This window comes from Pseudonaja textilis, chromosome 3, assembly GCF_049901715.1.
Source record: "Pseudonaja textilis isolate UNSWEBS1 chromosome 3, rPseTex1.2, whole genome shotgun sequence".
Taxonomy (NCBI): Eukaryota; Metazoa; Chordata; class Lepidosauria; order Squamata; family Elapidae; genus Pseudonaja; species Pseudonaja textilis.
In genome coordinates, this window is record NC_141992.1 from 170,157,321 (window position 1) to 170,173,870 (window position 16,550).

Here is a 16,550-nt window from a genome sequence, read left to right on the forward strand (position 1 = left end):
AAAAGGTATTGGACATAATTGCAAATTTTGATATACACCCTGAAGATACCAATAGAAGTTTAAATAAAAAGTAAAAGGGCTCCAATAAACTATACCAGAGGTCTCCAAACTTGGCAACTTTAAGACTTTAAAATTTCTGGGAATTGAAGTCCACAAGTATTAAAGTTGCCAAGTTTGGGGACCCCTGGAATATACTGATTCTTTATTCCATATTGTAGTTAACAATCAATATTAACTGGAACATTATTTCAAATATAACATCTTTTAAAATTTCCAACCACTTCATATATCTTTGCTAAAATGACTGGATCATATTGTTTTATCAGTACATCTTTTACTTGCTATAAAGGAAATTATTTATATAAGATATATTTAAAATGTAATTGCAAAATCCTTAAAATAGTAGCAATTTATATTGTTTCAAAGTACTAATCCCTTATTTGGGCCAGGATGTCTAATAAAACATGCATGGCTCTGTGTATTTAAAGCTGGGATTGTGATCTCATCAGGACGTTCCCTGCATGGGCAAATAGATTTTATGGGTGTATATCTGTACATATATAGAACTGGTTAAACATTTAGGAAACTGCTATCACATGGCTGAGACATCATCCAAGTCAAAATTCAAAGTTGCATTTCCTAAAACTCTTGTGATTTGAGGAACTTGGGACATGAAACTTCCAGGGCTGAAGCCATAGCTCAGTTGCTTATCAAAATACATTTCCTGAAATCCTTCCCACTTAAACATTCAAAACAACTTGAAGAGATGGCTGTCTCATAGAGAGGCTTTCTACTGCTGCATTAACTATCAAGAAATTTAACTAAAGGAGCACCTCAGGCTGTGGAATATGATAAAACTGAGAAACCTGAACACAAACATTGGTGGAATTTGGGATCATTATTTGAAATTGCTAGTTTTAAATCTGCTCATTTGCAAATCTGTTGGTAATGGCTTGGGGTGCATAAACTCTCTGGACTACCCCTATAAGGCTCTAAATTCTTTGCAGCATCAATATTCAAATATCCAGAAGAGTGGTAGGAGGCAGCAAACTAGAATGGAGAATGACAAATCTGCATGAAATCTCTCTCCTTGATGAAATCATAGGTAACATAATTGAGCAGCAGAGATCACCTGACTCAATCAGCTAATACTACCTTGTTCCTTGCTTGGTGGGGGAGTGGGGGGTTGTTTACATAAGAGAATAACCATGTGTGGAGAAGGCTCATTTCAAAGCCAGACGTATAGAAAGAAATGAGAAATAATTTCCCCTATCTTTCCTATCATTGCTTCAGCATATATACGCTTCCCTTATAGAAACTAGCACAAACTAAGTTTGGTCACGCTGTTCTAACAGCTAGTTTAGACCTGAACATCAGCACATACTGATCAAAGAGTTGTAGAGTTTTGAGTACAGACCCAAATGATTAAATAATGCAATTATTCCCTGTGCTTAAGCGCATTGCCTATGACCATTCTATACTGTTAACAGTTGTGAAAGACAATGGCCAAACGTATCTATTTTGTAGTGTATTAACAGATGGAATTAATGGGATAGAATAGGCAATTGTTTGGAAGTTCTATAATTATCCCATAGCCATACATACAACTCTACCAAAAAGAACAGAGTACAAATCTTGACTTTAATAATGAAAAGCACAATGTTTAATATTTTCTTTTTCTTTGTTAACTGCCATATTTATTAGTATTCCTTTTTGGTGTTGTTACTATTCAGCATTTTTTTTTACTTGCCTCTTGGAACAAAATAGCTTTGGAGGTTTCCATATGATATCTGAGAAAGCTTTTTTCAGAGGAATGATAAATCATGGTTGAAATTACCAACATGGTTTTATATTCTTCCTCTCTTCTACATACACTAGAACAGAGGTGAGCAATTTAGACCTAGTAATTCCATACAGTCTCCTGTCTCATTTCTGCTGCTCCTGGAGCTCTTAAAACCACATCACCTATTGGAAAGAACAAAAATTTATATGAAAGAGCAAAAAAATAATACATTGATTAAGCCCCGCTAGGTTTAGCATAGTCATTTTGTCCCAAACTTCCCTTCTGAACTCCAACACAAAGTGGACTGGATGATTTCATCCTGCTTTCTCCTGAGAAGTCCTGCTCCCTCCAGCCTGCCAAGCCCACTTGTGGTCCTCAGCAGCCAGAAGAATCTTTCTGTTCAAAGACAAAAATCATGCAGCTCATGGCTGCAAAATGGTCCTTCTGTCCTGCCTTAAAGAAAGATGTGGTGAGCTTTTCAGAAAAGTAGAGTTCCCTGGTGTGTTTGTGGATGTTCAAGTCATGCCCAACAGAGCAGGATTTAAAGTCAGAGACTGTTCAACTGAGTAGCTTTATATAAATCACAGTCCTCTTCAATTCAGAAATGGGAAATGATTTGTTTAAAAGCAATAGTCTCCTTCTCCTGGATTGAAAATCATATTTCCTTTTAAGAAACGTTTAGGTGTAAAATACAGTTCTGTTCAGATTTGGCTTTATGCAGCTGTTGCCTCTCAACTGTTTGTCAGTAAAGTATTAACTCTCATATTTCATCCATAGTATACTGTCTTTAATATATTCACTTCAAATTTAAAATACATTTGGCCTGTTTAGAAATAACACTTAGAAATGCAAGAGGGTAATTTCTTGTTTAACAAAAGAACCTCAGCCTTTGATATCTATCAGTGTTAGAAGGTCAGGTGAAACATTGCCAGAAAGTTAACAATTGCATGGCAGAGAGCAGCATAGCCTTTAGGGTTGAATGTATTAGCAAAACCTGTTCTACTACTTATTTCAACTTGCACCGAGGTCATAAAATTTCTAGGGCTCTTTTTAGTCCTGGATTTTTAACTCTCAGAGTTAAAAGCCCTCAGAGCAAATTATTATAGCAGTCACAAAGAATGCACGCAGCTCTTTTGTATTATATTTCATTATGTCTTACCTTGGCTATTCATACAACTCATATCTAAACAGCTTTTTGTAGCTTATGTTCAGTAGGAGCCACTGCTCCTACTGGAGAGAAGTGGAGTGATATGTTCCATCCAGGCTCTCTCTGAATTATTCCATGCAATGATTTATATTAGCCATATGCTAAGGGCTAGATTTTGCTAAGGGCTAGCTTATGCTGTGTATGCTTTTAATGACTGAAACACATAATGCTACATTGTACTTCTGAATAGCCCATCATATAATCTACAGCTGGAAATTTAATAGCTGCATCTCAAAATCAATCTTGCACTGAGCAGCCCATCTTCACATATATATGAGAAAAGAACAATCACATTGTAGATTTGTGGTTGGAATATTCTTCCTTACTAGCATAGGGATATCAATCATATGGTCTACAAAAAAATGTGCCAATGCAGTAAAACTAGGTTGCACTCTACCAGCATACTGTATTCTGTTTCCCTTGCACTCCTTTCTGGGTCCCTCCATCACAGTGTATTAGTGTTCTGTGCCTTAAACATGTTCAGGCTGTTTGAGGTTTTGTAGTTTTTCAGATCTTTTTCGTTCATTCAGTGGTCCACATGTTCATTCACTTGTGCATTTATTCTTCTATTTAGAGCATAGGGTAGCAACTACTGTTATTATGGTTGGTCGGTCACTCACTCAGTCAAATGTTTAGACTGGATTTGGCATTTTTATCCACAAATCAAGTCCTTCCCAAGGACCTGGGAAAGGCAGGTGATATTTGATGGTGTTAAGGTATTGTCAAAAGATGTAAACTGTTCCAAGTAAAGCTACCATTTACAGTTGACCGTGATGATTTTGTCAATGCTAATGATGTTCAAAGGATGCTCCAGTTGATTTGGGATTGCTTCCAAGGTGCCTATTACTATTGGTACTATCTTTACTTTGTTTTATCGCAGTTGTTCTGCTTCTATTTGCGGATCTTTGTATATTTTGCTATTTTCTCCAGTTCTTTTTCTTCTGTTCTGCTGCCTCCAGGTACTGCAATGTTCTCTATCCAGACTGTATATTCTCATTAACAATTGCTAAATCTGGGATATTATGTCATTTCATTTCTACCAAAAAAGTGAGATAAATCACCCAGTGAAGTTTACAGTTGAATGTGGACTTGAATTTCCAGGTCCAAGTTCAGTATCTTAACCATTAAACTCAGCATGATTTTACTCAAGCTTTCATCCTAATGCCACTAGCTGAATTATATAAGTATATAATGGACAAACATGGGCAGGACCCTGTGGCCCACAAAACATATGCTGTTACAACTCCCTTTGGACCTTTCCTCACACTCCAAGTTTATTGAAAGAATTATTTATTTGGGCCCTGCTGGATCACTTTCCTAGAACCACTTAGCCCACCGAGTTCAGTCAAGATTAGTTTTGATCAAAATATCTACAGTAGTGCTTAAAAAACATCTGAATTCACTGGCCAGGTCAGACAGGGTTTTTTTTGCCTATAACAAGGTAGACTGGAATCAAATATACTTTCTATCAGAAATTATTTCCCCAGTAAGAGAATGTTGAATAGAAACCAAGTATGACTGGCAAAGGTCTGGAACATTTTCTAGGAATGCAATTCTATACTAACATATACTGAAATTTATGCTGCTTTAAGTTACACAGCTTTGTATTTATGAAATATGAAAACAGATAATTTTAAACTGTATATAAAAAATTAACAGCTATATATTGAGTTTGGGACTTATGCCCCATGAAAGTATCTGGATAAAGTCAATATGGAAAAAAAGGGAACTTGGGGAAATACCTGCTGATCTGCTACAAAGTTCTGCAAAGACTCTGGCAGCTGTCTGGAAGAGAGAGTCAGCTAGAATCTTAGACAGGATCATGCTTATATAACTTCTCTCAGCCTACCACTCCAATTGACTCTCCATGGTTTATAGAGGAGTTGAAGGAGCTGAGAGGGGTTAAGAGATATTTAAAGTACTGCTGGAGGAAAATAACAAATTCAATCAAACATGAGTTAAGGCCCCATTAAGGTTTATCTCATGGAGGTAAGAATGGCAAAGTATCACTGCTTCTCCACACATATTACATCCATAGAATTCTATCCAGCTGCCCTGTTTAGGGTCAATCCAGACTGTCCTTGGAAAGGGAAGCTCGGAGGCCTAGCTACATGGTCTTGTGAAGGACTTTTCTGTGCATTAGAAGGATAAAATCACTCAGATTAGATTGGACATCAAGTATGGTGCAAGTCATATTGAGGTGCCTGATGAATGGACTTATCCAGTTATCTGGGAATACTTTGATTCTGAGGAATTGATTCTGAGGGTCCTATGAAATATAAACAGCTGTGTGTTAAATTCATGCCCTTCTTGGCTGGTTAATGCCCCTGAGGAGGTTGTTGTGAGTGAGTCCAAGTGAAGGTGAATTTATCCTTTCCGGAGGGATTGCTTCTGACTCCTTTCAAAGAAGTGCTGGTGTGTGCCTCCTACTAAAGAAGACATTGCTGGTCCCTACCATTCTGGATAACTTTCACCCAGTTTCCCAACTCCTGTTTTTAAGGAAGGCGATTGAGAAGGTGGTGGTATTCAACTCCAGATGATCCTAGAGGAAAAGGATTATCTTGACTCTTTCAGTTCAGACCAGATTATGGAACTAAAACAGCATTGGTAGCACTCATGGAGGATCTTTAGCAGGAGTGATGACGGTAATGCATCCATCCTTTCTGTTCTTGACTTCTTGGCAGTTTTCATTACCATTGACCACGGTACCGTTTGGGACTGGCTATCTGGAAACTTCAGTTGGTGCAGAATGTGGCCATGCAAGCAATTCTGGGAGCCCACAAAAGGGTGCATGTAACACATTTGCTCTGCAAATTGTGTTGGGTACTGGTTTGTTCTGGATCCAATTCAAGGTGTTGGTTGTGACCTATAAAGCCCTACATGGCATGGGGCCAAGTTATGGAACTGTCTTCGGCCCATTACATTAGCCCATCCTGCCCAGTCAGGCAGGAAAGTTATGTTGCAGACTCCATTAGTTAAAAGAATTCTGACTAGCTAGGTCTAGGAATAGAGCCTTCCCTGCCATCACCACAGCCCTGTAGAATATTCTCCCTCCCAGAGATGAGGCACTCTCTCACACTCTCCTGGCCTTCTGAAAAGGAGTTAAAATGTGACTGTATAACCTCATATGAGGCTGGTTGGTACTCTGAAAACCCTCCCTTCACCATTTAAACTAATTTTTAACAGGGTTAACTCATCTTTGCCTACTTTTAAATTCTAAATTATATTTTTTTTAAAATTTAAATTAAAAATAATAAGTTTTAATTCTTATGTTTTAACATTTTATTGTATACTGCCAGAATCACTCTCTGAGGGAGATAAGTGATTTAAAAATTTGATTAAAAAATGTCAATAGAATTTATGTGGGATAAAAGCAAACAGAGAATCTTTATATTTGGATTGTCCTTCTCACAGATTTTTACCCATCACAAAGAAAGAGCTAAAAGTTTTCATCTTGCCTCCCTGTTTGTCATAATCCAGTGTGACAAGAGTATCTTTGTATTTTCCTCTCTGTGTTCCTTTCCTTTGCCTATTGACACAACATTTCTTAATCTAAGTTTGTTTTCCAGGTCACCAGTTTGCTTTTTGAGTCATTTATATTCTCCACAATAAGAAGTAAAAATTCTGGTTTAAAGTAAGGTTTGCATTAGCTTCAAGACTGAAGTTCATACATCTGGAAGATGATGAATTTGAGAAAAATGTTTATTGATTATAATGTTAACTTGTGACTTGGAAGTTTCAGCTTCAAATTTGCATTCACTGAATCTATCTATTATTCTACCTCACAGCAACTTGATAAGGTAGCTATATTTTAAGAATAAATTGTAGAACTGGAGACTTAGAGGGAAAAAAAGAGACAGGTAAGTAATAAATAAGATCTTTCTTAAGTTCAAGAAAAAAATGAACATGTGCATAAAGCCACATCTAAAAGGTACAGAAGACTGAGAAGATAAAGGTCAGGGCCCTCTAGGATCAAAAAGGAAATCTAGAATTTTATATGAGAAAGGGTATATTGGGCATTTTCTATTGCTCTATCTATTGTGCCATCAAGTCACTATTGACTCTTGTCAACTGCCTAGACAAGTCCCTGCAGTTTTCTTGGTAAGATTTCAGAATGGTTTGCTGTTAGTGCTTGCTAGGGCTGAGACAAAGCGATTGGCCCAAGGTCACCCACCTGGTTTTGTGCCTAATGTAGGACTAGAATACACCATCTCCTGTTTTCTAGCCTGGTATCTACACCAAACTAGATGTCTTCACACAATTTAAACCAAAGTTGGCAACTTTAAGATGTGTGAACTTAGAGCTCCCCACTTACCATATTTTAGTCTAACAAATGGTACAAACCCAGCATGTGTAGTTCATAATTCAGTGTTTTGTGCCTATCTTAAAAATCTAATTACATAACTATAGCTCTATTTACCTTACAGAAGCATAGCTAGTGGAAATAATACTTGGAATTAAAGGTTAATCTCAATCCTCCAGATCTCTGCTTCCTTGGGGATACTTCGTAATTTTTTTTGTTTGAAAACTCAATGACCTTTGTTAACCAAAATGTAGAACTGATGGATAGGAAAATGGATAGGGAAGAAATTACAAGTGTACTTTTAATAAATGACACACACAACAGTTCTGTTCTGTTCTGTTCTATCTATCTATCTATCTATCTATCTATCTATCTATCTATCTATCTATCTATCTATCTATCTATCTATCTATCTATCTATCTATCCACCTATCTATCTATCTATCTTAATATCCAGAGCTACAAAAGCATTTTTATGCATATAGAAGCTATTCATTCAATTGTGGAGTGTTTTGACTTCTTCATAGATTTGGTCATTCTATGTCACTTATATCTATAAAATAACAAGATAGCTTTAATCAATCAGCTTTGAACTTTTTTCAGTTTCATTAGGCTCATCTGTTTGGAAAACCCTTCCTGAAAGTGCTCTTTTTTAAACAGGGAGAAAGAAAGAGAATGAAATGCAGGCAGTTCTCAAAATTGAGCCCAAAATTTGTTTCTAAGTTAGATATTTATTAAGTGAATTTTGCTCCATTTAACACAACCAACCTTAATGCAATTTGTGCTACAAAAACCCTGACTACCACTACCAGTAGATGCAAGAAAAGTGATGTGAACAAATCTTTGCCTCCTTGTGATGGTCATGTGAATTTTTGCAGCCCAGAGCTTGCAGCTTGCAGCCCTAAAACCTCCAAAATCTTGTGAGTTCACCTCATTGCTTTAGATGTGAAATAATATCATTTTCTGTACTCATTTTCAATTCTAAAATATTGTTTTTTTTAATGAGGCAACCAAAAGGATACAATGCATTCCAAATACAATCACAACAGACAGCCAGTTTCATTTAGTAGTTAAAGCTCTGAGCTAGAAACCAGGAAACTGAGTTTTAACCTTGCCTTAGGAACAAATCAGCCGGGTAATTACTAGTTCTCTGTCTAGCCAGGACAGTAGTTCTGTCATTCCAGAAAAAAGGTAGATCAGTTCCAAAATTGTTGCTAATAAAGCTGCATGAACTTGTCCATATAGTTGCCAGGAAAGATTCAAGACTGATTCAAAGGCTTGATGGTGTTGAAAGGTGTCAAAATGCCTTTCTGTTGAGGATTTGATTTTCCTGCTGGGAGAGCTCTGGCACAAGGATACAGACAACTGCTTGAAAGCTGGATCTTTTTATTTTTCAGGAAGGCAGAGAACAGCGAGAAGTCTGCATTCCTGGGCTAGCTAGCTTCTTATGGCAAGTCCTTGGTTTTTTTATACCCTTTTCTTCCTTTGTACGTTGATTTTGTGAGAGTGTTTGTATTTGTGCCTAATGTTTCACACCCTGTTTGAGTCTGTCTTTATTTCCGTCAGAGGGCAAACTCCGCGGAGTGCGGAAGGCAAACTCCGCGGGATGGCCAGATTGTATCACTGGTTTTCTCTAATCTCTTTTAGCTTTAAGATAGTTTTTCATATTTGTTCTGTGGCAATCTCCTGCCTGTCCCTTTTGTAATTTATATTTTGTGTCTTTTGTCTGTTTTGCTTATTTGGTATGTCCTGTGTTTGTAAGGATTTTCTAAATTATCTTTTGTTTTCTTTTCCTATTTGTCTAGTTTTCTTAATTACTTAGGCTTTTGTCTATAGGGATTCTTTAATACTTTTTATTTGATTCCTTTTACGATGTAAGTTTGTTTTCTGGCTGACCTGATGTTCCCCTTGGGCTTTTCCTGTTTTGTGACACTACTGCCTTTGTGAAATTCCCTTTCCACAATGGAATTCACCTTTGATTCTACCCAGAGCTGTAGAATAGTGAGTTGAAACTTTTAGCAAAATAAATACTAGAACTATCATAGTTCTTTTTTTACTTATTCATCAGAAGTTTAGTCCTCTGAAGTTAAGATATATAGGCCTCAATATAAATAATTTTCTGTTTGCTTATCCTGAAATATATTTACATTTAATGCTAATTCAATTACTTGAATATATCCTTTTCTGTTTTTAAAAGAAATTATCCCATCTTTGTTTTTTATAAAACTTTCCTTTGAAAACTTAATCAACTCTCCATTTCTTTATAATTATAGATCAATGATTAAAAATGAAAAAAGACTTTTACAATAACATTTTGTATTGATCATACAATTAAGGAAAGAGGAATTTGTTACAGCTTTCCATTAAAAACCCCTATTGACAATTTTTTTTACTTGCTGCACTTTTTAAACTAATGTTTATTAGTTGATGGAGTATAATTAATATTTTTTAGAAATGTGAATGAATCAAATTAAAAAATGAAATGAGGTGGAAGTGCCATCCAAAGATAAAAATGACAAAATATCACAACTGAAAAGCTGAGCTTGCATAATACTAAATGTTGGGGAACAGATAGGTTCAAGCCCACAAAAAAGTTTATTATTAAAAAGAAAACACCTTCACCAACTTTGTAAGTAATATTACTACTCATCTGCAGATGGGGCACTAGAGCTAATCTGAAATAATATTCATTCATTTTTGACACAGAAAAATCCAAGCAGATGTGCCCAAATACAACAAAAAAATTTACAGTGAACATAATTTTCTTTATATCCACTATTGTATTTGTATTGGCAGAACTGTGTGCCAATGTGTGTTTTGATAATTACCATTAAACAATAGATGTCTTCTTTTTCTATATTTTCCATGAGACATTTTGCACCAATATCATGGAACAGTGCCTATTCATGACAATCCGTACTTCTCTTTCTGCAATGACAATGGCACTTGGTGATCTTTTAATTTTTTTAAAAAAAGCCAACAAAACAATTTGAGAGAACAGACTTGCCTGCTGATCCAGGTGGTGGTTCTGCAGCCCATCCTTTTTGAAAACTGAAGTTAGAAACAATCTTTATTCTGCTCTACTGTCCGTTTGACTTAATGCAGTGCTCTAAGCAGTCAAAGGAGTTGGATTACAATTCCCATCATGACAAGCCAGCATGAACAATGGTGCCATTGAGATTAGAGAACCTGCAGTGCAACAATTAAAAAAATGGAAAATTTAAAAAAATATTTAAGATTGCATTCCTTTTGAATTCAGTAACATTTGCTTCTGTACAGGAACATAGATCACTGTATTAAACCTCTAGCCCTCATTCCTCTGTTGCATTTATCAGTTTGTCTACTTCATTATATCTGTCTAACCACTCCCTGCCACATTAGAACCTAGCCTATTCTGGAAAGTATGTTAAGAAATCCTTCTTCTATCTGACTACACCAGCTCCAAATGCAAAAAGGCTTTGGTGCAACCCTGTTCATGAATGAATACACCACTGAGTTCAAAGCAGTATAAAGAATAGTCTCTCGTTTTCATAGAATATTTGGATTGGTCTATCATTACTTCAGCAATTAGTATAACAAATATTACATTATAATGTGTTGTTATGTAATTTTAAGAGCCAGTTTGGTGTAGTGGTTAAGGCATCAAGCTGTAAACCAGATGACCATGAGTTCTAGTCCTGCCTTGAGCATGAAATCAGTTTTGGGAATCTTGGGCCAGTCGCTTCCTCTTAGTTCTAAGAAGCAGTCAGTAGCAAACCACTTCCAAAGAACCTTGCCAAGAAAACTGCAAGAACTAGTCCAGGCAGTTACCAGGAGTCAAAAACTGACTCAAAGGAATCTTAACGTTTTACTTGATTTAAATTTAGTAGAGTGTAAAAATCCAATCAACTGTGGCTTTGTCAAAGTATGTTTTTAAACATGAATTTATTAATGTGCAAGTCTTTATACCAATTTTGTAAGGAGAAATGAGGTGAGCTACAATGAAAATCTAGTAAAAAGGTGATATATCAGAACTTTTCATAGCATATAGGGCATTAACATTCATATGTAACAAACATTTTTGAAAAGCCGTTTTTAGGAATCAGTAGATATCTATCAAAATATATTTAAACATAGCTTGGATTATTTTTGTTTATTTAATGAAATCCCAAATAGCCACACTGTAGATAACAAATTAATGCTAAGAGCCTTGGGAGAACACTTAATTGTTTATATAAAAGGTATTATTAACATACAGAAACATAAAAAAGCTTAGCATTCCACTGAATTAAAGGTCTAATATGATGGAGTTTAATGTATCTAATGCATTACTATGCATCATTTTTTTAAATATGGAATAGGCATATACATGACCTACAAAAATCATTTGATGGTACCAAAGATATAGCCAAAATGCTAAAATTTTGCTGCATTCAATGATGGTCTGCAGCCCATATGTAAATAAAGATATTCAGACCTATATTATATTCTTCCCTTGAAATACAGCTTATGTCTGTATTTATGTTATGATCAATTATCTGCCTATGTAGCCCAGTCTTCATTATTCCCTAGGGAAACTGTAGCTCGAATATTATGCAAAATAAGGTAATTTTATATGGCAATATATAGAAGGAGCTCCACTGTGGCTGTCATTTATTTATACGCATTATGGTACTTTGGTAGCTCTGGAAGCTGTTATAAGTAATTCAAAGAGAAATGGTCTAAGATTCATTGCTGCTCCCCCTTTGTTGAAAACAGACCTTTGACTGCCACCTTAAACCCCATTAATTATTCCATAGTCTCAAACACATACAAAGTAAATGTCTTTCAAGATGAACTTGAATGATTATATGACCAGAGCCATGTTGGATTTGGGAGAACTCAATAGGGAGGTCGTTTGCTAGTCTCTCCTTCCATCTTTTTTATTTCTCTATTTGTACATCAATTGAATTTCCTGGTAGCCTTTTATTTAAACAAGTCAAACCTTTGTTTTTTCAAGATCAACCCATATTAGTTGGGTATTGTTACCCACTGTGACTGGAGAATGCTAAGTAAGCCTAAAAACTGAATGGAACAGCAATTTCAGTTAAGAGAGCAAGAAAGGTAATGAAATGGGGCCTAGTAACCTTCTAAGTCACTGCCCGGAGCAACACATGAGTGCATTTAAAGCTCAGAGTGATGTGTGACTGATATTACCCTTCATGGACAGCTGCAGCAATCATCTCACAATATAACTGAGACATTCTAATTCAATTCTTTTTCTTCTTGTAATCAGATTCAGACGTAGCAGTTCACACCTCCCAGTCTTTCAGCAATTGCACTAATTTCTGGTTTGCTTCCAAGAACAATTCAAAGAGCTATCATCATCCCTGAAGTTCTATGTGGGTTAAAATCAATGTATACCAAGGGCTACCCAAAGGACAAAAATCAGTTTCACTCACTCTAAACCAGTTTTAACTAGAATTCAAGCTGCAAATTATCATGAGATTGATCAGTTTTTCACAGATTAAAGAACAAGTTTTATTACTTTGTCACTTAGTTTACACATTACATTAAACCATGCTTGCTTGCTTGCTTGTGGTTTAATAAACCAATTGATTAGGTTTGTAAAACATGCTAAGGAAGAATGGGTTAGTGTACCATCTGCTAATTCAAATCTAAACCAATCACATTTCAATTTAATGTCAGGACCAAACCAACCTACATGTCAATTAATGCAAGAACATTAATCAGAACATAATCTGTGATTGTCAATTAATCTGCAATGCCTAAACATTGTGCCATTATTACCACTATCTGTAAATAGTTTGTATTTTGCATCTAATTTTTCCTCCACTTCCTTCAACCCCAACCCATTATAAAAAAAGTTGTTTTTATGGATGTTTCATGCTTAAAGCAGGACTAGAACTCACATTCTCCTGGTCTCTAGCCTGATACCTTAACCATTACACCAAGGTGGTTCTCGTTCTGCTTTTAATCAATACTCTTTTTCATAAGCAGTATCTTTCTGCTTATGCATCAACACATGCATGTTGGTTTTTGTTTAGTAAAGAACTTTGCATTTGTTTCTGTTAAATTTGATTTGATTAATTTCAGCCCACTCTTCTAACTTATGATAATTTTAAATGGGTCTTTTAGCATATTAGCTATCCACCCAGCCTTGTGCCATATGCAAATCCAATTAGCATTCCAGTCACATACTTAGAACTTTACATCTTCACTGAAGTAAGACAGGTGATAAGCCAAGAAAGTAGAATTTAGTCTCTAATATTCCTTTGCCAGGAAAGCTGTGTTCACATTACACCCTGGTCCTACTAGTCTAATATTTCTCTAAATTATATCAGATTTTAGATTGTACATTTTTGTGAAAATTTAAATAAATGAAATTGAAGTGAGAAAAAATGTGGCTATTAATGAAGATCATATTAATGATGTGGCTATTATTTTCCCACTTCAAAAGCATATTTCCATCATTGCCAAAAAACCTGATCCCCCAAATGTTGCAGAGAAGTATCTGCCATTCTTAGAAATTCTAAATGTATATTAAATAGACTTAAGCAGTGAGTAAGATGTACAGTATGAATAGCAAAGTCTCAGGTTCAGACCTTCCTGTTATGAACTTATCTAGCCAACATAAGCATTTTTTTTTACTTCAAATCATTATTAAACTGACATTTGATCCACATAGTGCAATTTATTTATTTATTTATTTATTTTTGTTTGTTTGTTTGATTTATATTGCCGCCTATTTGCCCATGGTGACTTGAGGCGGCTTACACAATTAAATATTTGGTACAAAATAATGATCCAAATGTTCCTGCAGTGTTTAAACTAGGAACTTGGAGTTTTAGTACCTAGCTAGAATGTGAATGAGGAATCTAACTAGAAAGACATGTTTTGCAGATTAAGTCAATAGATCTTTTTGCTGAACATTATGAGTAAAGAAAAAGGAATGTTTACATTTGAAAGACCATTGTATAGGAAGCCTAAAATTCCAATATAATTAATGAGCAAACTGTCGCTTCAAGCTATAGTTAATCAGGATCTGCTGATTTTAAATGCTTGGCTTGTGATTACATTTTAAATCACCAGTTTGATAATATACAACAGAAATCTATCCTTAAGGAAAAACGTGACCATATATTCTCTATAGTAGACAATATCACTCTAACCTTAGGGTTTTACATTATATACTATAAAATGCTAAACAAAACATTTTAAAAGCTAGACAAATATTGGGTATATTTAAAATATTTGAGATATTTTACATGTGAACAAAATGAAACAAATGTGTTTTTTCAGAATATATGTACATGCCAATATATGCAAATGTAGTCCATATATGAGTAATAAGTTAAAACCCATGGTTAGTCAAAAATATTTCTTCAATTTAGTGACCTACGTATTAGCAATCGGGAAATAACCAGAATCCCACTCTCATTTTAAACAACTTTGTTCCTTGCTGTTTTTGCCAGTTAGGGTGAGTCCATGCTGCAGTTTTGAAGCTGGCCGAATATTGATTCTATCAATATATTTAAATCACTGTTCTCAAGCTAATATATATAGTATGTCATTTTAATTTAACAGTATACTTGCAGCTATCTATTCATCCATTTATGCACCTACCTATCTACAAAATCATCATTGGCAGTATGGCACTTATTGCAATCCATATAATGATAGAGATATATTACAGTAGACGGCTGCATTATGGGATCATAAAAATCCTTTCCCTCTAGTCATGGACAATTTTGTTCCTGCATAAGAATTTAATGCTTCTTGTTTGCCAGAAAACCAAGAAGCTATGGAGCATAGAAAGTCTGTTTAGATCCACAGTATCATAATAAAAAAGTTATGAAACAAAGCTTGAAAATTGATTTTGGGGATGCACCAAATTCAAGTTCAGGGAAACATACATTAGAAATAACCAAATTAAAATAAGTGAGCCATATTTCTCCCTGCACATGCATGCATCCTGACTCTAAATGTATATCCACCTGATCCTGTTAATAATGAAGTATGTTCCATAAAATTTAAGAACAGATTATATAACTTAAGTCATTTAATCAGTTAGAATTAACACAATCTGATAGTGATAAAGTGCAAACAATGCTACTTAGATAATTTGTGGGTATTACAGTGGAAGAGATATTCCTTTCTCCTATGGGAAGTAATGCTTCCTTTAAAATTAATGAGTTGGAGGCTTTTTTCATTTTAAGAGTGAAAACATATGAATACGTGCTTTATTGAACAAATGCCTTCTCGGGGAAAGAGATGAAAATGAAGGATTCAGAGATCCTCCACATTTACACTTTGGAGAAAGCCCGATGACTTAGTGAAAAGGTCCCACATTCAGCAGGGAGCTTAGAAAATACAATTCTGAGAAGTTCCAATGAAACGACAGCAGCGGGCGGTTTATAGCCCTCCTACCCTCTCCTTGAGGAACGACCAATTCCTTTAAAAATGACTAATTTTTAAAGGGAACCTCCGTTTCAATGGAGGCGCTTCAGGCGCTCGCAAGCCTGCGCGGGATCTGCTTGCAACGCTCCTTCGCCTTTCTTTTGCCGATCCCTATGCCTCCCGGCAACTCGCTTAGCAACCTTTTAAGCCGCCGGAGCGCAAACTTTAAAACCCCAAATTTCGAAAGCCGTTCAAGTAGGAACATGTTAGAAAGGCAGCGCTGCTATCGGTTGCCAAAGAGGCAACGGCCGCGTCAACAGAAAAGCCTTGGCTCAGCGGAGCAGCAGCACGTGCGTGACCTTTATATTTAAATTCCCTGTTTCCCAAGAACAAAAATAAAGGCACTCGGGGCAGTGCAATTTCCAAGTAATTACTAGGGTCTGGCACACCGCTGCTGTTCGTCAGCGGAGGCAGCCAGCGATTCGCCACTGTAAGCCCACGGGCGGCCTTTCTGAGCTCGCAACCCGGGGGCCGCCGGCGCTCAAGGACACGCGAGGCTCTCCCCTCGGAGGCCGTGGGGAGGGGCCGTCCGGCGCGCTTCAGGTGAAGGGGCTGCCGAGCCGCTGCTCCCGCCTGCGCGCGCCGGCGAAGGAAAGGGGGCTCGTGGTGCGCGCCGGGGGAAGCGTCAGTTTTTTTTTTCTCGGCGAGGTGAATGTTAAAGACCTCGCGGTGTACCGGGGGGGGGGGTTGGGGGAGACGACACCCACTTTCGGCAGAGCCGGGACCGGTAGCGGAAGTGCGCGGGACGGGCGAAAGAACTGACCAACGAGGCATGGTGGCCTGAGAGGGAATTGCACAGAGGAGGGACCCAAGATGTC

General features: G+C 36.5%; 1 long non-coding RNA gene across 1 annotated transcript; it reads right to left on the minus strand.

Annotated features, from left to right (window-relative positions):
* Positions 1-1,566: 1,566 nt before the first annotated feature.
* LOC148126413 (uncharacterized) lies at positions 1,567-16,521 on the minus strand. The gene is made up of 3 exons (XR_015743245.1): positions 16,440-16,521; positions 10,301-10,482; positions 1,567-1,965 (listed from the first exon to the last, which is right to left on the minus strand). It is a non-coding gene; the product is annotated as an uncharacterized LOC148126413 (long non-coding RNA).
* Positions 16,522-16,550: the final 29 nt, after the last annotated feature.